This window comes from Protopterus annectens, chromosome 16.part0 (genome assembly GCF_019279795.1).
Source record: "Protopterus annectens isolate FY-2018-M chromosome 16.part0, PAN1.0, whole genome shotgun sequence".
Taxonomy (NCBI): Eukaryota; Metazoa; Chordata; order Ceratodontiformes; family Protopteridae; genus Protopterus; species Protopterus annectens.
Genome location: NC_056750.1, coordinates 29,981,480 through 30,005,643, shown reverse-complemented (window position 1 = coordinate 30,005,643; position 24,164 = coordinate 29,981,480). Strand labels below are relative to the sequence as shown.

At 40.7% G+C, this 24,164-nt stretch overlaps 1 long non-coding RNA gene across 1 annotated transcript in view; it reads left to right on the top strand.

Annotated features, from left to right (window-relative positions):
* Positions 1-24,164, top strand: part of LOC122790828 — a 191,929-nt gene that overhangs the window by 69,076 nt on the left and 98,689 nt on the right. Inside the window, exon 2 of the long non-coding RNA XR_006363044.1 lies at positions 21,765-21,850. This is a non-coding gene — a long non-coding RNA (uncharacterized LOC122790828). The remainder of the gene's footprint in view (positions 1-21,764; positions 21,851-24,164) is intronic.

The window sequence follows — 24,164 nt, the reverse complement described above, 5'->3', positions numbered from 1 at the left end:
ACCTTCCCACAAGAAACTATAATCCTAGGCAATGTCAATATATATTGGAAGTGCATCAATACCGAGCATCCTACTTCTCATATTAACCTTCATGGCTTCTCTCAGACCATCACCTCCCCAACTAGAATTAACAAACCAAACCAAAAAGAGAGCACCTTAGATTGGATTCTCATTAATAATCACCACCAACCTTACAAAGTATATATCTTCCCTGATGATGTAAGTGACCATTGCCTGACCTATATAATCAGGCAAAACATAGATATCTCCCACCCATCATTATATAAGACTGTAAGTTCCAACAAGCATTTTAACCAAGAACTATTTCTGAGCGAACTTACTGCCTGTAATTGGACTTACCTAGAAACCCTCCCATTGGAAGAGGCTGGTCCAATACTTTAACTCTAAATTCCTAACTATCCTAGACCAACATGCACCTATACATAATATAAGAATTAGGTCAAAACCAGCCCCATGTCTCATCAAAGATACCAGGCAAAAAATCCTACTTAGAAATAAAGCCTGGACTAGGTGGCAAACTACCAAAAGCACATCTGATCGACAGACATTTAGACAAATAAGAAATGCAACTAAAAAAGCCATACTCTTAGACAAAAAAACTTTTACTACAAAATACAGCAAACACGCCAAAATAATCCTCAAAGATTCTGGGCAAGTATCAATAGACTCCTATACCCAGGGCATTCTAGTGCACCAACCTCAATAGGAGCTAACCTTGAGACTCCCATCCAAACTGCTAATGACTTTAACTCCTTCTTCACAGATGCCATCCAAACTCTAGCCAGTCAGCTATCTCCTGACATTATAACATTCCTACCCCCACAACTAACACTCTTCCTACCTTCCTACTACAACCCATATCTACTAACTTTATTTTCAAACTCCTAGCAAAACTTAAGCCTTGTACCCCTTCCGCTGACCAAATCCCAGCTGAATATCTGCAAAAAGGAGCTAAAGCAGTTGCTTATCCGGTATCCATCCTGATCAACAGAACCATTAAGGAAGGATACATCCCTACCAGCTGGAAAATCTCACACATTATCCCCCTACACAAAGGTGGCAACTCAAATGAATATTCTAACTATAAGGCCCATAGCCCTTCTAGCCCCCTTAGCAAAAAAAAATGCATTCACCATCAGTTAATAGGCCATCTAACTTAACACAACTTACTAGCTAAAGGCCAACATGGCTTGGGCCATTACATAGTACCACCACTGCCCTCCTATCCTTTACAGACACCATTAATAGAAACCGCAATAACAATGTACTCTCTTCAGCGCTATTTATTGATCTTTCAAAGGCTTTTGATATGGCAAACCATACATTGCTTATCAATATTCTCAAATCACTTTCCCTGGATACTCTATCTGTAAAGTGGTTTACTTCCTACCTGAGCAATAGGCAACAAGCAGTGCTCTTGGAAAATAATCTATCATCCCATCTGCCAGTCACGCTGGGCATCCCCCAGGACTCCATTCTAGGTCCTCTCTTATTTTCAATTTTTATTAATGATCTCTACTTAGCTATTCCCAATGCAACTTCTATACAATATGCAGATGACTCTACATTAATCTGCACAGCTAAATCTGCTTCTGAACTGCAATGCCAAACCAAGAAAGTATTTAGCATAGTTGAAACATGGTTCTTAAAGCTCTGCCTCCTATCGAATCCCAAAAAAACAAAGCTCCTGCTCTTTACTCCTACTTGTAGGCCCACACCAATAGATTTCTCAGTTATTTCTAACAATGGTACCCTCATATACCCAGACTCTACCACCAAATTCCCTGGGATTACAGTAGACAACAATCTTAACTTCAACACCCACATTAACAACATTATAAAATCAGTTAACAGAAAAATGGGCTCCCTGTATGGAGTCAAACCCTTCCTTACACCAACAGCAAGAACTACTATTGCCCACTCCCATCTAATCTCTACTCTATGCCTCACCAATATATACTAACCTAACCAAAAGAATCTTCTCAAATTTGCTCCCTCTTATAATAATATTGCCAGATTTTCCACTGGTAAACCCTTCAGAATCCATCACTGTTATAATCTCAAACAACTCGGATGGCTTGAACTTCAAAATCAGCTTCAATTCAACCAACTTACGATTGCCCATAAGATCCTTTACCAGCCAAACAATACTCCAATATTCTCAGACCTCATAACCCCATATAAAAATCTTAATGCCTTGCGTTCATCAAATAAACTCCTAATTAACATCAACAAGTCTCACAACATGGCAGGGGACTCTCTATTCTCAAACACAACTGGGAAAAACTGGAACCTTCTACCTACTGAACCTACTTCCCTTCCTTCCTTACCACTCTTCAAACAAAAACTTAAAACCTTCCTCAAAACACACTGGCTGTGCCCTTGTAGCATCCCTGACTAACCTATCATTAATGCTACAAATATCTTTTCTAACTGTACTCTGTCCACTAAATTAATCTTCTGTAGTGCAATGCAAAGCATGTAGTAAGATCCTGGATACTATTTTAGCCACCAGCATAAACTTTGTATATAGTTTTATGAAATGTACTGTTAAATGCATAGAAATATCTTCTATGTCTACTTTTGTTTTTTGTAACAAAACTTATTGTCTGTTTGTATCTGTCTTGGAGCTTTTCTCCCCGGGCCTGTACTGAAAATGGACATATATCCAGCTAGACTAGCCCGGTCAACAAATTTAAAATAATATATATATATATATATATAAACACACACACAATGCACTGCGGTGGTGGTGCTGCGGTAGCGCTGTCGCCTGACAGTAAGACGTTGTCCCGTTCGATTCTCAGTTAGAGCGTCTTCAGTCTGGAGCCATGCGTGAATGGGCGTAGGGCTGGCAACTCGGCACATAAAAGTCTACTGCCAATCATTAGCGGACCGGAGTTCCGCTGTGGTGACCCCTAACCGGGAAAAGCCGAAAGACACAACAACAACAACAACATACACACACACACACACACATGTGTGTGTATATATTGATATATATATATATAGATATATATATATAGATATATATATATATATATATATATATATATATATATATATATATATATACACACACACACACACACACACACACAGCCATATATATATATATATATATATATATATATATATATATATATATATATATACATACACATGTACATACACTCATATATAGGTTATTGCTCACACATGGATAGGTATAGTTAGCTGGTGTTTGTGTTGTCCAGGACAGATGGGGTGTATAAACAGTGAATGGACAAGGCTTCAGGGGGTCAATTACAGTTGCATAGATGGTTGGTGAAGAGGTATGTTTTAACGAGACTTTTGAAGGAGGGTGTGGAGTTTTGTAGTCTAAGGTAGGGGGGAAGGTTGTTCCATATTTTTGCTATTTCATAGGCAAATAGTTATTCCCTGGATTTGTTTTTGCATGTGATGGTTTCGATTAAGGCGTTGTTGGAGGACCTAAGTTGTCTATTTGAATTGTAGAAGTTCATCATGCCAGTCAGGTCAGGGGTTTTCTCGGGATAGTACAGAATTAGATGAGCTAGGCTGAGTTGATGGTACCTTAATAGGTTTGGAAATTCAAGCCAGTGCAAGGCTTGTAGGAAAAGGCAGTGGTGGGATCGTGATTTGGCATTGGTAGAGAATCTAGCAATTTTGTTGTAACAGATGGAAAGTTTATTAAGGACAGTTTTGTAAAGATTAGTTAGAATTGGGGATGCATAAAGTAGAGTATATAGGGGGTGGGTCCTGGCTATTGCATTTCAAGATTTGGTGGTTAGATAACTTTTATAACGATGGGGGAGCCTAGCTTTTTGTGGACTTTAGTGATGGTTGTTGATATGTGCTTTGTGAATTTGAGTTGCTGGTCAGTGGTAACTCCTAGAAGTTTAGCCTCAGTGACGGGTGATTTGGATTTTGCTGGCGGAGAGTATAGAGACGGTAAGATTGCTTGTTTTAGTAGAGTGGGATAGCTTTAGTTGTGTTTTCGTGGGATTTAGTATGAGGTGTGAGTTAAGCCAGTTCTCTATTTCAAAGAAGGCTTCTTGGGCTTTTTGTTGGAGAAGTTGGATGTTGGGTGCAGAGCATATGAGAGTTGTGTCGTCAGCGTATTGGATTATGTCTGCTTTAGAGGTAGCCGAATGGAGTAGGTTTGTGAAGATATTAAAAAAAAGAGGTCCTAGGATTTATCCTTGTGGTACACCTAAGGTGGTTGGGAGTGGGGGGGGATGGAGAGTTATGCCATTTGATGGATTGTTGGTGGTTATCTAAATAGCTTTTAAACCAGAGTAGGGTGAGGTTGTTAAGGATGAGGTCAGAGAGACAAGACAGTAGTTAGTATGTGAGACTGTGTCGAATGCCTTGGATAAATCTAGGAAGGTAGCTGAGACAAATGTACCTAGATTTCTGTGGGAGTTTATAGTATTGGTGAATTTGAGTAGGGCAGTGGTGGTGATGTGGGATGGGCGAAATCCATATCGGGTTGAGGAGAGAAGGTTGTTGGTGAGGCGATAGGAGTGGAACTAGTGATGAATGCATCTTTCTAGGATCTTAGAGAGTGGTGAGAGAATTGCAGTTGGTTAATAGTTGGAAAGGTCTAGGGATGGGCCACCTTTATGGAGTGGTATGGTTTATGAGGTTTTCCACAGGGATGGAACGGTGTGTTCAGTGATGGATCTATTTATTAGAAGCAAAATGGAATAGGCTATAGCAGTGGATGCAGTTTGGAAGTATTCGGCAGAAAGGTTATTGGCTGCAAGGATGGTTGGTTTGAGTTTGGCTAGATGTTTTTGGATAGTAGAGGTAGGAGCAGACTTAAGTGTGAAAGGTATGGTATTGATTTAGGCCTGAGGTGGTTGTGGGGCATTGGAGGAAGTGATGTTATTTAAGAGTTTGAGTACTTAGGAGGTGAAATAGTTATTTAAGCTGGAGGCTATGTCCAGGTCTGTACCTGTTATATTGGGGGCAGAGTGGTGGTTCTTCTGGGCTGTAAGATGTTATTTATTGTTGCCCAGAATGCTTGCGGTTTGGTACTGTATTTGTTTTGTTGAGTGATATATAATTTTGTTTATTGAGCTAAACCTGCTTTTCTGCTTTGTTCCAGAACTCATGAAAGGTTTGCCTAGCTGCAGATGATCTGCTGTGGCACCAGGTCTTCCAGGCTTTATCCCTGGCTCTATGTAGGGATTTTGTGGTTTTCTGAAGCCAAGGGTGGGGTTGCTAAGTATCCTGATAGCTTTTAAGGAGGCTAGTTGGTTGAGAATTTTTAGGAATTTGGAACTGAAGTAATCAACTGCTTTGTTTAATGAAAGGGTTTTGATGTGAGACCAGTTGCAATGTTGCAAGGCTCTTATGAAGTGGTCTCTAGGAAATTTTTTGTTAGAGCAGGTTTGTAGAAGGGAGGGAGAGTTAATTATTTTAAGTTTGCACATGAAGATAAAAATGGGGCTGTGGTCACTCAGAGCATTTGGTAGGGTGACACATTGATGGGCAGTATTTGGTTGATTTGTGAAGATCCAATCAAGTATGGATTCTCTTTTTGTGGCCTTATTAATCCGTGTGGGAGTATCTGTAAGTTGGTTGAAGTTGCATAGGTTAATGTGGTGGGTGGGAGAATGGATGGAGTTTCAGTCAGTGTTTACTAGCATGATAGTTTCTTGAGGGAGACAGTATGAGGCCCAGTGAAGTATGTATTCTAGGTGGGTTAGGTTGTCACCCGGGAGTATGTGGTGCTTATGTTGGTTAAGGGAAAGTTTTGCAAATAGAGTCTCTGCATTGTTGAAGTTGGAGGAATCCTTTTGGAGGAGTTGGAGTTGTAGGTTGGTTCTGTGATGTAGAGCGAAGCATCCACCTCTTTTATGTAGCCGGTCTGCCCTGAGAATGTTATACTCAGGTGGGGTGATAGAATTATCTTTAATATGTGGTTTAAGCTATGTCTCAGTGATAAGAATAATATCAGGGTTATATAAGGAGATGGCAGCGTGAAGGTCTTGTATTTTATTCATGATTCTACGGGCATTCATATTTAGTATCAGTCAGTCGGTGGGTTTGTGCTTAGCTGAATAGTGAGTGATGGGTGCATGGCTTATTAGCAGGGATTGCTGGCCCAGGGTTGGGGTGAATGTCTCCTCCTAGTAGTAGCTGGGTAGTTATATAGGTGATAATGTTTAGGTATTGGACGATTAGGTAGTGAAATTGTAGACTTGGTTGCTTTTTAGATGGCTAGAAGTGGTACATGGGAGGTGCATGGTATATGGGGGTTGAGTGTATATGGTGGGGTATATGTTTACGTGAAGGGGCTGATAGTGTTGCTGTGGGTTAGGGTGGGGGATTTGGGGTGGATACAGTGGAGTGATTGTGAGGAGATGAGGTGCTGATGGTGGCTATGGAGAGACAGGTGAATAGGGAGGTTAATCCCAGGAGGGTATAGTGAAGATGAGACTGGGCTGATGAGACATTGTGGGAGTGAGGTTGTGGAGTTAGAGGGGGTATGAGGTGGGTGAGTAGGAGATATGGGTGTGGATATTGAACTGGTAGGGTGAGCTGGAGTGGTGGGAAGTGGAAGGGCGTGTGTAGATGGTGCTGATGGATGTAATTATTGGATAATGGGAGGCTGAAGGGAGGGTCTTAGTAAAGGAGGTTACCTATAAATTTGGAGTATGCAGTGGTGGGTGGGAATTGGGAGCAGGGTATGGAGCAGAGTGAGCCTGTAGGGCGAATGGAGCGGGATGAGCCAATCGAGGTATGTCAATTCAAAAATAAAGGTGCTCAGAAGTCACATCTATAATGTTAGTCCTTCTTTTGTTGCTAATGTTTTTTTTGGGAATGCCCTTTTTAATTTTACCAGTTGGATGTCCTAAGAAATTACCTTGTCTGGAGGCTGAGAGAGTGAGTCAACTGTTGTTGAGTCCTAGACAGACTGGGGGGGGGGTAGTGGGGATATATCACATAGAAGAAGAAGAAATAAACAGATAAATGTTTCTTTAGAGACTGGAAGGGCTAGAGTTACAGTTTAGTGTGGAGTGTTTTACAGTGTAGAAACTAGAATGTGTCTACCTGGGAGGGGAGGGGTGACTCAAATGTCTGAGGGCTGAAAGTGATTGAGTTAGCTAATGTTGGCTCAGAGACAGACTTGGAGGGTAGGGTTGCCACATTTTAAGCGGGCCAAAGTGGGACATGGCGGTGTGGCCAATATGATACTGGCCACACCCTCTACTGTGACGTCACAACCAGAGTGGTGAAGGAGATGCTGTTATGGGTACGACGGATGGCTGCTGGAATGGCTAGCTGGTTGGTGGGAGTAGCAGCTGGATGGATGGATGATTGGATGTATGGCTTGATGGATGCATGGCTGGGTGGATGGCTGGCTGCATGAATGGATGGATGGCTGGCTGCATGAATGGCTGGGGGCTGGATGGATGGCTGGCTGGAGTGGCTAGCTGGTTGGTGGGAGTAGCTGCTGGATGGATGTCTTTGATGGATGGATGCCTGGCTGGATGGATGACTGGCTGCATGAATGGATGGATGGATGGATGGCTGCATGGCTTGCTGGCTGGCTGGATGAATGGAGGCTGACTGGCTGGATGGATGGAGGAGGAGGATTGCTGGATGGAGGATGGTTGGCTGGATGGATGGAGGATGGCTGGATGGAGAAGGATGGCTGACTGGCTGGATGGATGGAGGAGGATGGCTGGCTGGCTGGAAGATGAGGCTGGCTGGCTGGCTGGAGGAGAAGGATGGCTGGCTGGATGGATGGAGAAGGCTGGCTGGATGGAGGATGGCTGGCTGGATGGAGAAGGATGGCTGGCTGGATGGATGTAGGAGGATGGCTGGCTGGAGGAGGAGGATGGCTGGCTGGCTGGAGGAAGAGGATGGCTGGCTGGCTGGATGGAGGAGGATGGATGGCTGGCTGGCTGGATCGCTTGTTATAAAAAAAAATCTCGGTCTTTTTTTAGCGGCTGTAGAAGAGCTTAAAACAAAGCACTTCTACAGCTGCGATCTTTGCAGGGCTCTTCCTGCCCCAATCCCCACCCCGTTCATGAATTGCAGCCAATTGCATGAATTAAAGCACCCAGACCTAACAGGCAGCAGCTTTGCCTGCAGGTCCAGTTTGGTGACGTAACTGAATTGCCGTGAAAAAGCCAGAAGTAATTGCGACTTTTCCACGGCATTTCACTGCGATCACAAAAGCGGGACTTTTCAGGTCTCACTACTTGATACAGCGGGCAACGGGATAAGGTGGCTTAACCCGTGAGTGTCCCACTGACAACGGGACAGGTGGCAACCTTATGGGAGAGTAGTGGGGATATATCACATACCAAAAAAGATCAATAAATATTTCTTTAGAGACTGGAAGGGCTAGAATTACAGTTTAGAGTGGAGTGTTTTTACAGACTTGAAGGGGTAAAAATCGGAATGTTTCTACATGGGGGGACTATAGTTTGTTTTGAATCTTTGCATAGGATATATACTGTTATACCATGCTTTACTCTAGGACTTTTATACTTCATACACCAGTTATACTGCATTTATTGTGCCTTTGTTTGGTGTTTATTGACCTAAATTTATATTTGTTTGTATGGTAATCCTGTGTGCCTTGTGGTCTGGGTTATGGTAAAAAGGGCCATGTATCTGTTCACTTACTGTTTCGTGAATAAGAAATATTTTATAAAATTAATACAAAAAATGCTGTACGAACTGACAAGTTAAAAACATTAATATGGTAAAGTTAACAATGGCTTATGGCTTTCTCATTTCACTTTCTAGGTAGCCAGTAAGTAAATTTTATATATTTTACTGCTGGTACAGTGCATATGAAATTTGAAGAAAGGGGGAACAATTTATAATAAAGCCAAAATGGAATTGTAATGGTCAGGGTGTCACTTTAGAATATACTGTTTTACATTTATTTAAAGAAACAGTAGATATCAAAACATTGTAATTTTGTGATTTTTTCTTCCAGATGACTATTTTAGGAGTTCTGCCTGGTATTGTAATAGTTTCTACTCACATAACCTCACTTTACTTTACCTTTGCCAAGTGCACTGTTGCCGGTTTCTTTAAACTGCTTATTACGTTCTCTGTGCCTTATATGTACTGTTACTACATTTTGTTATTAATTTCAGAAAGTTTAATGGATTTTTTTTATTATTTTTGGTGTTTAATGCTTGTATTCTTTGAGAAATTATGTTATTTTAATCAAATTTTCACTGATACCTTGACTAACTTGTGGGGGTCATAAACCATCATGTGCATGGGTGTAGTTTAAAGGTTTGCTCAAACATTTTTCAGTGATTGCAGAGGTTGAAGATGTTAAGTCTCAGTCTGATGAAATTTAGGGAAAATCTTTAACAGAACTTGGTAAATCTGTTTAAAAAAAAACTTAATGCTTTAAAAATCTCTCTTGTAATGTGGAAAAGTGAGGTACAGAAACACGTCCTTAGCCTGACAGTACTAAAAAGCTCAGGGGGGGGGAGGTAAAAATGTTAGTGAGATAAACTACACTGTGTTTGCTGATGTTTCTTAATAAACAGTATTGTTTTTTCAGTCCCCTCTGAAAGCTGATTCTAGAAAGAAATAAAAGAGCAATAATTCTGCTCCACCTCACACATATTTGCACATACTTTTCTCTTAAACTGAAGACATGGAAAGATATAAAATAATAAAGTTATACAAGAGAGAAGTAGTGTTGAGTAAAATGAGGAGGGGCCACTGAATGATACTAATTATTGAGTAACTGTGCAGCTAATGGCTGACCATCAGATCAGGTTGTTTGTTTAGGAGTAGACACTAGTCTTATTTGTAACCTAAAGGAAAGACCAGGCAAGTTATTTGTGCTCTTCTAGAGACAGAAATGTATTCCCAGCCAGAGTTCAAATGTGTCAATATTTTCCATACAAAACTCCATTGTTGTGGATGATCACTTTCTCTGGCACAGGATTTATCCTTATTGTCACCAGTGCAGACCTCTGTAGCCTTTTCTTCTCATGTTATTTAAAAATAGTTTGAGAAAGAAGGTAGTCCCTTATATTGATGTGCATGCCAGGAGACTGCTTGTGGGGTTGGTAGACCTAGGTTTCTACCCAGGATGTTTTCCTTACACCACTGAAGTTGGGAGTGGCTGGTCACTTTGAATTTCAGAACCTTCAACAGAAGTGAGATGGTAGAGAGTGCTTCAGAATATCATATTCATTCATATAGACGCCTTCAGGATGTTGAAAGTAATTTTGCCTTACCTGCACCTAGGGGTTTATTGACTTTTGTAGATTTAAATGCATCTTTTTCCATAACCATTGTCTGTGGTCTTAAGAGTGGTGACATCATGCATGCCAGCTTTTATTGTAAAATACCACTGGCAGGAGCATATGGTGCTCCTTCATCAGAATGTTTTGCTTCTGGGGACAAGCTCTAAGGAGAGGTGTTTTTGGTATGTTCTAATTTTTTATTTCTTTCTTTTTTCTTTTTTTGTTCAACTGTTTCCCATTGTAGTAGGCATAAACTATCTTAACTGAGTCAGAAAAACTATTACTTAATGATTAGGTTAGTCATTTTATAGTGCATGTTCATACTTCTTTCATCTAATAGCCAAGTTACATTATTTTTAAATTTTTGCTGACAGTTGTATGTAGCTAAAGGTTTCCTTATTTTTTCATCATATTTGCAACATCCTTAAAATTTTTTGAAGTCAAATGTATCAAGATTTTCTTCCATTTCTGTTATCCCTAAACCTCTGTCTGTACACTCAACAATATACTTATTATAATTAACAGATATTAACTTGGTGAATTGTTCCAACTTTTCTTTGAAAAGGTTAATTTCTTTAGCTAAAGTTAAAGCTTCATGTATAACACATACATTCATAGGGGTAAATAGTAAGGCTTTAATTTTTTTGTAATATTACTTAGAACCTGCTATTATGAAAAAGTAATCCGACTATAGAAGATAATGTATGTTACTTCAGGGTTTTTAATGATAAAAGTCTTGGGTTGCAATAAATGTATCTATCCTTCTTTCATAGATTAGTACTAAGCTAACTGCCCTTGCGAGCCATTTTAAGCCAAGCCAGTTGTCCCTTGTGAGACTCAAACCCTGCACCTTGTGTTTGCAAGGCAAACACCTTAACCATTAGGCCACCCTCCCAACCTTTCCAACATTTTGGAAATGTTTTTCCTGTTTATACATGCAAAAAGGGACACTGGTGCTAGGTACATTTTCCTTCTTATTACCTAATGAACTCTAGTTCATGCTGATCCATATTTCCCCATGTATGACGCTGTTTTGTATGATGTAGGTTTATCTAAATCTATTGATAGTACATCATTCCAGTCTCCACCTAAAACTGTGGAAATGAAACACGAATATTGTAGCCAAGTTAACAGATCAAAAACTCTAAATACAAGTTACATTCAAAACAATATTTATTTTAGAATTAGTACTGCAGATGAATGGTTGTACCAGTACTACAAATATCATTAATCAGGTTATTCATATTTTGAATGCTCAGTGTCTGAGCTTCTTGTAAATGGGATTCACAGATCTCCTTTTGAAAAATACATACCAGTAACATCAATGGATATTATCTCTGACTCTCTTGATATATTAATCCTTTTCAACAGTAATTGCACATGTAGTAGATTCTGTTTGCACTGAATTGTGAACTGGTTGAAATGGTGTCCTCCACCCCCCCCCCCAACCTGGAAAAAAAGAAAGAATAGCGATTTTTAAAAAAGTGCATTTTGAGAACAAAGAAATACAGTAGTGTTTGGATTATCATTCATGAACAATTAACTTGGTGATGGCATTTTGTAGAGATTCATAAATTAGTGAGATTCCAGTAACATTAACCTGAAGTTTAGCTAGAAATATGTAGATAGAACTGATCTTTTACCATAGAATTCTGTGAATACTATAGACAGGATTTTTCAGTTTTTTATTGCTTTTGTATGCAAATCCATGATTATAAAGATACGTTGCCTACAAAGTTTCACATTTTTATGGTTACTTACAAGAAAATTTATTTCTCAATATTTCAAAGAAATTACGCAAGAAGAATCATCTTGTAGAATTTTATAATGCCTTTCAGTGAAGTCTATCCATAATCAAAGAGAGTCATTTTGTAGGATTCTGTAATGCTGTTCAATTAAATTTGTCCAGTGTGATGGAACTTTTGGCTTCTTCAGTGGAAAGATTTCTGTAAGGAGTCACAGTTGTAATAATTTTATTCTCATGTTAATGTATGTTTTCCCAGGACTTTGCACTAAGTACTTTTTATATTCTTTTATCTTGATCTTTGAGCTTTCAGAGAGTTTTACATTTTTTATCCCTGAGAAACACTGATCTGTTCACCATCAATCCTTTCTGACATTGAATCAAATAGATACAGGATGTCACATGTATGTACACATCTTTCCAATGCCATGCCCCAAAACCCAAGCTCTTCTGGCTCTGTTACATTCAAATTGTATAGAACCTGGATTGTCTCATCTGTGTGCTGCCCTCCAGTAGAATGTTCTCCTGTTTCAGAAAAATATGCATAAAGCATATGGGTGTCATTTCAGATTCCTGTAAATCCAAAAATTCAACGGAAAAGTTTCTTCAGGTATAACAAAAAAACAAAACTTGTCTGTTGTGAAACCACAACAGTCCACATTTCCACTACTTCCACCACTATTTTTTCTACGCAAGTGCAAGTATGCACTTTCATCTCTATAGAACGTCACAGACAGGACTTCAGATTTAATCAGACTTCTAGAACTGATGGGAAATAATGGTAGAAGTACGGATCATTGTGGTTTCACTTCAGCTGACAAGTTTTGATTTTTGTTGAACTCCAAGCCCAGCCAGAACCTTCTACAGCCCTGGAGTACATGTGAGTCAAGATTGACAGAAAATTATGGAAACTTGTATGCTTCACTTAGGGGGGTATTGAAGACAAGGCTGTTGACTCCCTTTTATAATTTAAACAACTGATAGTAAAAGTGATGCAGGTGGGAGGATAGAAGACAGCCTTTCAAAACATGTTCTAATTAAGTTATAGGAAGCAGAAATGATTCTCTCTGTATATTCATCACTGGAAGGCTGTGTAGCAGTAACATATTTAATATTGCTTTATTAACCAAGGAATTTCACTGGTTACATCCAGGCCTTCAGTCTACCATACTGTACCTCTTGAAACTCTTCAGGTGCTGACAAGGTACCAAATGGTAGTCTGGGGAATGTATCAAATGTTATGAGCCTTAGGCATTCTTCATCTAGCTTGATTTGTTAGAAAGCCTTGTTTAGCATCCACCACTAAAATATTTTGCGTGATGTACAGTAGATACACTTTAAACAATGAGATATGTACTGGTGTGATCACTTTATCCAAACTGATTTTGTAGACGTTCTGAGCTTGTCTTGCTTAACTGGTGTGAGCATACTGTTAATATTTGACAGCTTTTGCCAGCAATTTTTGGCCCATAGGCTTCATTTGCATTGTGATAGGGGTATATCTGCAAAGTACAAGCTGATTTTACTTGCATTGCTTTTTAACTTCACATCTTTAAATAGGGTATTCTGTCAAAATATTGCCCTTGTTCCCACTTCTAGGTTAAACGCAAAACATATTGTGATTTACTAATATGTTTTTCAGGGTTCCTATTAGAACTCTGAACGCTTGAAATGTCGAATGTCATATGGTCGACACCATATGATCAACTTTACAGGAGTTCAAAGGTTAAACGTAACAGCGCCGTTTGCTGCCGAATGGGAGAATTTCCCTTTTCTGCACTGAAGTGCGATCTCGGAGTTGGTATATTTAAGTAGGGGGCATGGGGGGTGCAGGGGGGCTTGCACCCCTGCCTGCACTGTTAAGGTAATTTTTTTTGTTTGTTTTATTATATATTCGAACTTTTAAACTTCGATCATATGTTGTCGAACATATGGGATTCGAAGTTTAGAAAGTTCATATATATAATATAGACCCGTTTTCAGTCCACCAGTTGCCTTTGGCACAGCTTTGCTTACTGTCAGCCTGTACTTCATTCTCTATCTACATTTCTAGAATACCAACAAATATTTTGGCTTTTTCATTTTAGTCTGCTCAGTATTCTGTAAAACATGTGGATGTTCATCGTGTGACACTGCTGCAGTCATTACACTTGGGTTATCCTGCCGTCAGGCGGTCCCGCAGTCGGCCTGAGTTCCAAAGTCTTGGTCTGGCGTCGGTTGCTGTCGCCTCTTCCCTAACGTCAGTGCGACAGGGGTATACAAGATGCAGCTGACACCATTTTCTTCAGTATTTCTTGCCACGTGGTGCCCGAAGCAGAAGCAGTTCGCCAGTGCCGGTTGGCCGACTCCTGAGATTTTCATTCCGAATCCAGAACCAAAGTCTTCTAAAAAGCTAAGTACCCCATTGGGAAACTTTTTCTTGCCTCAGTCCGATGTCAGTAAAAGTTAATAATTGTATTTCTTGTGGGAAGCAAATACCTCATAAGGATTTCCACTCCTACTGTATCCCATGCCTAGGCCCAGACCACGACGTCACTGGTTGTCGGTTTTGTGCTAGGTTTAACAAGCGCACTATTAAACGTCAGTTTGATTTTGCCCAACTTTATTTTGGCAGAAAATTTAACTACACCATGCCGTCAGAACTTCCGACGACCGGAATGCATAAAAAACGCAAAGACAAGAACAGGCATCCGAGGGCCAAAACTGACAATGTGGCCTCTTCTAGGCCGGTCGTCGGTTCTCCGGTTTTCAGCGAGGTGCCTGTGCAGCCCCTGACGACCGCATCTACAGAACCACAGACTGCCTCCGACGTGGAGCTGGCTGGGCCTTCGGACGCTCTTGCTAGTCAGACTACCAAACTTATTCCTACAGAGGGAACCAAAGTAACTGAGCACTCCACAGCTTCAGAGGGTGTTTTCAGACCTACCCAAATAACTATTAAGCCCTCTACTAAATCTAAGCTTCCCTTAAAAGCCAAGAAACAGACACAACAATCTCCAGGCCAGATTTCCATGCCAAAGAAACAAATGCTAAAGATGGCCGAAGACCTTATCACTCTGATCAGAGGGTCCCAACCACCCCCAGATAAAAGGCCCAGACAGGATGCTGACTATGAATCCTCAGACCAGGTATCCATCTCCTCTGACTCATCCTCAGACCTAGGGTACTCCATACCCCCTTATGAGGATTCAGATGCTGAGGAATCAATTCCATCAGCCTCTCCGCCTGAGGACTACTCCTTTGGGGAGACCTTACATTCCACGAGGGAGCATTTCCACTGGGAAGGCCAGGATTATTCAGAATCCAAGAAAAGGTTTAGGGATTTCCTCTTATTGCCTCAACACAGACCCCTTGCAATTCCGCCTGTGTTAGATATTGTGGATGATGTAAATACTGAATCCAGCTTAAACCCTGATTCTTTACCTCCAGCCCCAGTTAAGCCGGATAGATATTACAGAGTCCCTGACTCTCACAAATTTCTATACAAAAGCCCTGTTGCAGACCCTGAAACTATTTCCCAGGGACCCAAAGGGATTAAGGCCTCATCTGCTAAAAACCCAGTCCCCTCTGACAGAGATTCCAGAGCATTAGACAAATGGGGTAAGAAAGTTTATACATCTGCAACTTTAGCCATGAGAGCCTTGAATTGCCAGTTTAATATGCTAAAATATCAGCAATTTTTAATGTCTCAGTTGAAACAAAAGATGCTTCCAGATACAGATTCTCCTAATTTAAAAGAGATGCAGGATTTATTGCATGCAGCTGAACAAGTGGGAAAACACACTTTGCAATGTGGTTTTGATTCCTTAGAGGCCTCCTGTAGAGCAGCAGTTACAGGCTCTGTCATTAGAAGGCATGCTTGGTTAAAAGAACATACGCTACCAGATCATGTTAAAGCCAAATTACTGGATGCACCTTTACAGCGGGATGTGTTGCTTGGAGTCAAGGCAGAGGAGGTATTAAAAAAGATGGAGGATAAGGCAAAATCTATGCAAACAGTCAAAGATTTCTTACATGTACAACCTCCTCATTTTAGCAGAAATTGGCCAACAAAAAATTGGTCCTTTCCAGTCATAGACAGACCTCAAAGAGGCAGATATAGATGTCCAAGAGGTAGAGGTCAGAAACAAGGCCCTTACAGACCTCGACAATGGGGTACACTGGGCCAGAAAGAAGGGGAAGACAGGCCCCAACCTTATAAAAAACAGTCTCAATGACTTCCCTCTACGGCTGCCAGACAGCTCTCTCTTGGCAGCTCCCTTAGGAGGAAAACTGGCTCTTTTTTATCACAATTAGTATTGCATCACCAAAGACAAATGGGTTCTCAACATCATATCTCAAGGTTACAGGTTTCAGTACCACACTCTTCCAAGGTTAAAAGGAATGCCAAATCTGCCACCAAATCAATGGGCAGAGGCACAAAAACAAATTACAACACACATGGACATGAGAGCTTTTCAAAAGGTACCACCACAAGAGCAAGGCCAAGGATTTTACTCAAGACTCTTTCTGGTTCCCAGAAAAGACAAAGCTTGGAGACCCATTCTGGACCTTTCTTCTCTGAACACTTACCTGCATGTTCCGAAGTTCAAAATGTTGACACTACAGCAGCTTCTTCCCATGCTGGGCAAGAAAGCTTGGCTTGTGACTTTGGACCTCAAAGAGGCATACCTGCATGTCCCTATCAGACAAAACTGCAGAAGATACCTCAGATTTCTAGCAGGTTCAATGCACTACCAATTCTCTGCACTGCCCTTTGGCTTATCTACTGCGCCCAGAGTCTTCACAAAGTGCCTGGCACCAGTAATTGCATTTTTCAGGCAAAAAGGAATTAAAATTTACCCATACCTGGACGACTGCCTAATACAAGCAAAAGAGCAAGGACATTCTTCTAAAGCATCTGGCGTACGTAAAAAAGTTATTAAGTTGCCTGGGGTACACAGTAAACAAAAATAAATCAAAACTAGTGTACTCACAACAGATAATATTCCTGGGTGCCAGCTTAAACACAACGGCCCAGATGGCTTATCTCACACCAGAAAAGCAAGGACAACTGACTCAATATTTTCATTTAATGGCAACAAAGACCCAACTCCCTGCAAGAAAAATTCTGCAGGCCTTGGGCTTCATGGCATCTTGCATACTACTAATTCCATATGCCAGATTGCATATGAGGAAACTACAATGGTACCTAAAGAGTGTATGGTCCCAACACTGTCAAGATCTGGAAACAGTAATACCACTGATTCCTTGCCTTCAACAGGAATTTCAATGGTGGGCCCAAGCTTGTCACCTCAACAAGGGACAGCCTTTTACTCAACCCATAACCAGGCAAAGACTGACAACAGATGCATTGGATTACGCCTGAGGAGCACACATGGCAGGAAAATGTATTCAGGGCAAGTGGCCCACAGAACAAAGGCATCTCCATATCAATCAAAAAGAGATGCTAGCTATACAAAATGCAATTATAGCTTTCAAGGATCTGCTACATCCAGGACAACTACTACTGAAGACAGACAACACCACAGTTATGTGGTACATAAACAAGCAAGGGGGAAGACACTCCTACCCCCTCTGCAGACAAGCCATGACCTTGTGGAACACAGATTTAAAGTACCAAGTTCATCTACAGGCACAATTACTGCCAGGAGAGAAAAACACACTGGCAGATGACCTAAGCAGAAACATCATGGATCCTCACGAATGGCAATTGAGTCCACAAATTTTCAGAATGATAGCACAAAAATGGGGGAAAATGACATAGATCTGTTTGCATCCCCAATGAACTGCCAACTACAGAAATTCTACACAAGGAGCTACCATCCACAAGCATGGAAAGTGGATGCCCTCTCATTCAGCTGGAAATACCTGCAAGTATACGCTTTTCCTCCGTTACCTCTCCTCCCAAAGGTACTCATAAAAGCCAGGCAGGAAGAGCCAAAGATGATCCTGATTGCACCAGACTGGCCACGCCAGCACTGGTATCCAATCTTAAAGAACTTAACACAAGAACCACCCTGGATTTTGCCTCAGATTCCACAGCTGTTAACACAACACAACAATCAGATACTTCACAGCCAGCTAAAGACCTTAAATCTAGCTGCATGGAAAATTCCTTAACCAAGCAAGCATTGCCTCTCTCCAAAGCTGTTATGGATGTCATTCTGGAGGCCAGAAGGCCTAGCACCAGGAAAGCCTACACGGATAAATGGAAGAGATTCTGTGCCTGGAACCAGGCTCACAGCCTTGACCCTCTTGTCCCAAACATCCCTCAGATTCTCCAATACTTAACTGAGATGCTGGACAAGGGCCTGTCCTTCTCATCCATCAAGATTCATGGCTCAGCCATTTCTGCTCATTACAACATGGATCCACCAATTTTTTCACACCCTTTGCTCAAACAGTACCTTAGAGGGGCAAAAAACATGAGACCACCCCGTAGAGCACCTATATTAACTTGGGACCTCAACTTTGTTTTGGAAAAATTAACTTTACCTCCTTTTGAGCTAGCTAACACAGAAAAATTAAAATACATCTCTTGGAAAACTGCTCTGCTCCTGGTAATAACATCAGCAAGAAGAGTTTCAGAATTACAGGCACTAATGGCAGTGGAACCTTTCCTCATCTTCCACCAGGACAGGGTGTCCTTAAGAACTAACCCTACGTTTATGCCAAAGGTAGTATCAAGTGTGGCTCTGAACCAAACTATTCACTTGCCAACCTTTTATCCAAAATCACAGAACAAAGGGGAGAGACTTCTACATTCTTTGGACATTCACAGACAATTACGCTTCTACTTGGACAAAACCAAAGCTTTCAGAAAATCTGAGCAATTATTGGTAGCATACGCTGCAGGAACACAGGGAAAAGCCATTTCAAAGCAGACTATTTCAAAGTGGATAGCTCACTGTATACGTTTTTGCTACGCACACCATGGGAAACCTGTACCTAGCAGCATTAGATCTCACTCCACCAGGGCAACAGCCACTTCAACTGCCTACCTCAGGGGAGTGCCCACCAAGGATATTTTAGAAGCAGCAACATGGAGTTCTGTACATACCTTCACCAAACATTACCATTTGCCTTTATATTCCAAATCCAGAGCAGGCTTTGCCACTGCTGTGCTGCAGGGCCTTATAGCCACCCCTAATGCCTTATAGATCCATCCATCCTACCTCAGCTTTGAGATTCCACCCAAGTGTAATGACTGCAGCAGTGTCACACGATGAACATAGTACAGTTTTGTACCTACCATAAATGTAGATGTTCGAGTGTAGACACTGCTGCAGTCCAGGTTACCCTCCCTCCTTCCCCTCTTACCTTCTGGTACATACCTAGGTCTTCTACTCTTATTTCCTAAAGGGAGTATTTGCTGGTAATTAAAAATGGTGTTTTGCCTTTCTATTATGTATATATTTTACTAGCAATTTGCATTGCCTACCTTTGTAGGGGCACCTGACATCTGGAGCAAGAAAAACTGAAGAAAATGGTGTCTGCTGCATCTTATATACCCCCTGTCGCACTGACGTCAGGGAAGAGGCGACAGCAACCGACGCCGGACCAAGACTTTGGAACTCAGGCCGACTGCGGGACCGTCTGACGGCAGGATAACCCAAGTGTAATGACTGCAGCAGTGTCTACAGTCGAACATCTACATTTATGGTAGGTACAAAACTGTACTTTTCTGCAACCTAATTGTCTAGAAATTTGATCAGATGTAATGCAGTACTTCCCTTCCTGTTCATTATCACATCTAAGGCACACAGTTTTATTTTCAATTATGTGTTTCGTGACTGCCATGCTGAGCATACTTATGTTGTCATATTACTGTTCTGTGCTTTCACTTTTTCCTTGATTTTTCATTTTGCACACTTCTACAGTTTTTGTTAACTCTTTCAATTGGATACTGTAGAATTTGTTTGCTCTGTATATGTCCAGTCTTTATACAGAATCAGATCTGCTGTTCTCAATAGTTTGTCTCTCATATTGTAATACCACAGACTTTTCTGATTTATGATTTATACAACTCACTAAATTCGCAGTGTTTTGCTTGATTTTTAACTTGGTCAAATAAACATCAGTAGTTTCCTATGAACCCTGATTCCTTGCAAAATGCAAAAAGTTTGACAAATATTTTATTTTTCTTCGGTTAACAGTATTTCTGAATTTTTCTCTGTTACCATGTAATGAGTTATTCCCCTGCATTTTGGAATGGTTTAGTGTTTGTATGCTATATGCTCGTTTTATCGGGTCTGTTTCGAAGTTTCAAAATGTCGAATTGCTTATGGTCCAAGACCATAAGATTGAGATTTTGAAAATTTGAAATCTAAATAAAAAAATAAAAACAAAATTTGTTTTTATGTTTTTGCAGGGAGGCAAGCCCCCCTGCACCCCCCCCCCACTAATTAAATATACCAATTCTGAGATCTCACTACGCTGAGGAAAACAGTAAAGATATCATTCTGCACTGTACAACGATCTCCATTTAAAAAATTTGAACTTTCAAAACATCAATCTTATGGTCTCTACCATAAGCAATTTGATGTTTTGAAAGTTTGAAAATTTAGAAGTAGACCCATTTTATCATGCTCATAACTTTAGTCACCCAGGCTATTTGCTTGATTGACAGTCTAATCCAAAGATGCAAGTTAAAACAAAAATGTGTTTCTTATTGGTTTCCTCTCTGCCAGATATGAAAAAGTTGCACACAGTGATTTTTGGGCTTCCAAGTGTGTGTCCTCCACCCACAAAATCTCATAAATCACTTGCTCTGTTATGTTAGAGTGAAATGGGTGATTGCCTGAGACGGCACTGTTTTGGAAATTCTGTCTCTTCCTCAGTGTTGTGCAGCTATGGAACTAAGGGACTGGGCGGGTTCCCTCCCTCCCCACCAAATCACGTAGCTGTCCTATAGCATTCTGTGTCATGGATAATTTCTGAGTTTATATGAGCAGGCAGTTGTGATGCAAGGATTTGCATTATGGTCTGTCATAGTAGAAGCTGTTTTATGCAGTTCACCTGATTGTTTTGTTACTTCTCTTTTAGTAAAATACAACTTTCTGTCAAATTGCATCAAAATATGAAAGATGATTGTAATGGATTCATAATTTAAACAAAAAATGGTAGCTTAATGGTTTTTAGAGTGAAATGTGAAAGTAGAACTTTAAGACTGAAAACATTATTTTTAATGGAAAAATGTAAAAACAAATTTTGTAAAGTCTGTTCATTGCTGTAACACTGTTTTCATCTCGCAGTAGAAATGATCCTCTTTAGTTTCATTTGTGCAGGCATCATTTCCATTTACTTTTAGTGGCACTGCATAATATTCAGCTGTAGAAGTTTTCATGTTAGTTGAGACTGAAGCAGTAATTACATCTCAAATAGAGCCCAACATATGTGCTACAGCTGACACAAGGCAGAGATAAGACAGTGAGAGATGTATCCCTTTAAGGCTGTAGCTGCAGGTAGGAGGATGTAAATGTTGAAGTCTGTTACAGAAAATGTAACACAGAAGTGTACAAATGTTACCACAGGTGGATAAGCTTTACCATATTATGCATTTGTTTGCTGCTAGCTCAGTTGGTATTCTGAAAATGTGCAAATCTCTAACTCAGATTTAAAAACTGTGGCATGTCAGGTTATTAACTTCTTACATTTTAAAGTACAGGTATTGCAAACTTTTACCTACATTGTACATTTTCAATATTGGTGGTATATAACACTTCTACCCGTTTTGTTTTCAGAAATGTCACCCCAGCTTATGTTCAAGCAAAATTTCATGGTCTGAAGGTACAAAATGTTCCTCACTGGCAAGAGAAGTCTTTCACAGGTTAGTGACTGGTGTGTGTGTCTGTGTGTGTGTGTGTCTGTGTGTGTGTGTGTGTGTGTGTGTGTGTGTGTGTGTGTGTGTGTGTGTGTGTGTGTGTGTGTCTGTGTGTGTGTCTGTGTGTGTGTGTGTGTGTGTGTGTGTGTGTGTGTCTGTGTGTGTGTGTGTGTACATACGTACAATTAGCTGTTTCTCTCCTAGTAACAAATAGTGCTGTTATAATGTAGTGTGCCTTAAGTCTGACAGCTAGCATACAGGTTAGTGTTCTAAGTTGTTAAGCTGTTTTATACAGTCCAGGGTTTAATTTCCTCAGTCTCCAAATGCCTACTATGCAACCCTGAGCGAGTCATTTGACCAGACAATATTTTGGAATATTTGAGAAATTGGGTTAGGTTCCTTTAATAGTTTCCTGGACCACATGCGTAATAGCTACCTATGAATCTAAGTCCAGTAAAAGTGTTAACTGTTAATTTAAATCATGTTAGGCTTATAATATAAACTAGGGATATCAGTGATGTGTAGAACCACCAGATATTTGTCAAACTAACGCCATAAAGTGTTCCAGAATCATTATGTAATATCTGTATGGTTATAAATTGAAGGGATTCATCAGAGGTTAGGGATTTAGTGCTATCTGATATATCAGATTTGAATCACAGAACAAAGTAAGTTGTTTAAAAAGGGCATCGGTTTTTAGCTTGATAGATAAGAGTATAGAAGTCAACAAGTTTGAAAGTAGTCAGAGAAGATAGATTGTAATCCAAAATGTAGCAGACGTTACTTTGAGGACTGCTGCAGCTGATAAAGATCTTAAGATTTTGTATGTTTATTATCTCTTTTTGTCATCCTGTTTCCACTTTCTGAAGTTTTTTCTTTCTCCTGCCTTTTGCCACATATTAACCCCAGTAGCCTCTCCGTTTTAGACAAACTTGGGGGAGTAAGTAAGGGCTATTCTGCACATGTATTGCTAGGACATTTTTGTAATGCCTTAATGAGGGCACTATCATTCACACTGCCTACCTTGATCTGGCCAAGGCATTTGACATAATACCCCTCTCGGGCATTGTTGAGAGACTCAGGAGGTTGGGTACAAACCCGTATGCCACCCAGTGGATAGCCAACTGGCTCACAGACAGGACCCAGGAAGTTAGAATTGGGGAGTCCACCTCTACGCCACAAGTGGAATACCTCAGGGATCAGTCCTTGGACCACTCCTTTTTGGCATTTACTTCTCTGAAGTCAAGACCAATGTCAGTGGTCTCTGGGTGACAACATTTGCAGATGATTGCAAATCAGGAACTGTCATTGAATCTCACACTAACACAAATGTTCTCCAGGAGGGACCTACACAGACAAACAACTGGTGTCAGAGTCATGGACTAAAACTAAATGCCAAGAAATGCATAATAGTATCCTTTGGGAAGTCATCCATCCCTGGTAACTATCATACTGATAACACACCCCTTAGAGCTGACCCAGTAGTCAGGAACTTAGGGACACACATAGATAGTAATATAGCCTTTGACCATCATACATCTACAGTGGTGAAGAAATCATTCTATGTTGGGCAACTTATAAACAAAAGTATGGCATCTAAGTCCAAGGAAATAATTATTCCACTGTATTCCGCATTCATCAGACCTGTCAGTGAGTACAGTGCCCCCTTTGGTAGGTACCTAACCAGGCATATCCAACAACTGGAACATCCACAGAGGTTAGTCACTAAAAGAAAATGGGGCGTAAGTGAACCTTGCCTGTGATACAAATAGGACCTGCTGGAGAGAGAGGTATGAGACTACCCCATCTATGGAACAGTTGTCCCATCCATGTAAATCAGAGTTCCTTCCTAACCCAGTTCAAGTGCAGCTTGGACAATTGGATGGGAAACCGGAAATTCATCCCTGGTTTGGCACCTATGTCTCTAATGGACACAAGTAACCTGCAAATGGTTCATCTCCCAGGCCCATGCTTACACTCATCAGGGGTGGCAGAATTTGTCAGAGATTTGGGATGCATGGCTAGACTTAAAAAGACCTTGTGGTCGTTAGTCTAGTAAACACCTATGAACCTAGTGTAGTATCCTAGAGTTCGTTAACATGTACTACTGCCATTGTGCCACAGCATGAGCGGCCTTGTGGTCTTGCACATTATGATTCAATTTCTGACACTACCTGTGTAACTTTTGTTGGGCTTGCCTAAAATTCCACACACCCCCACCCATCTTCTCTCCCTGCTTGTACCAGGGAGCAAGCAGACAAATCAGTAATTGCCATATCTTTCCTTAGTGAGAGAGAGCAGGATGTCAGCCACTTAATCC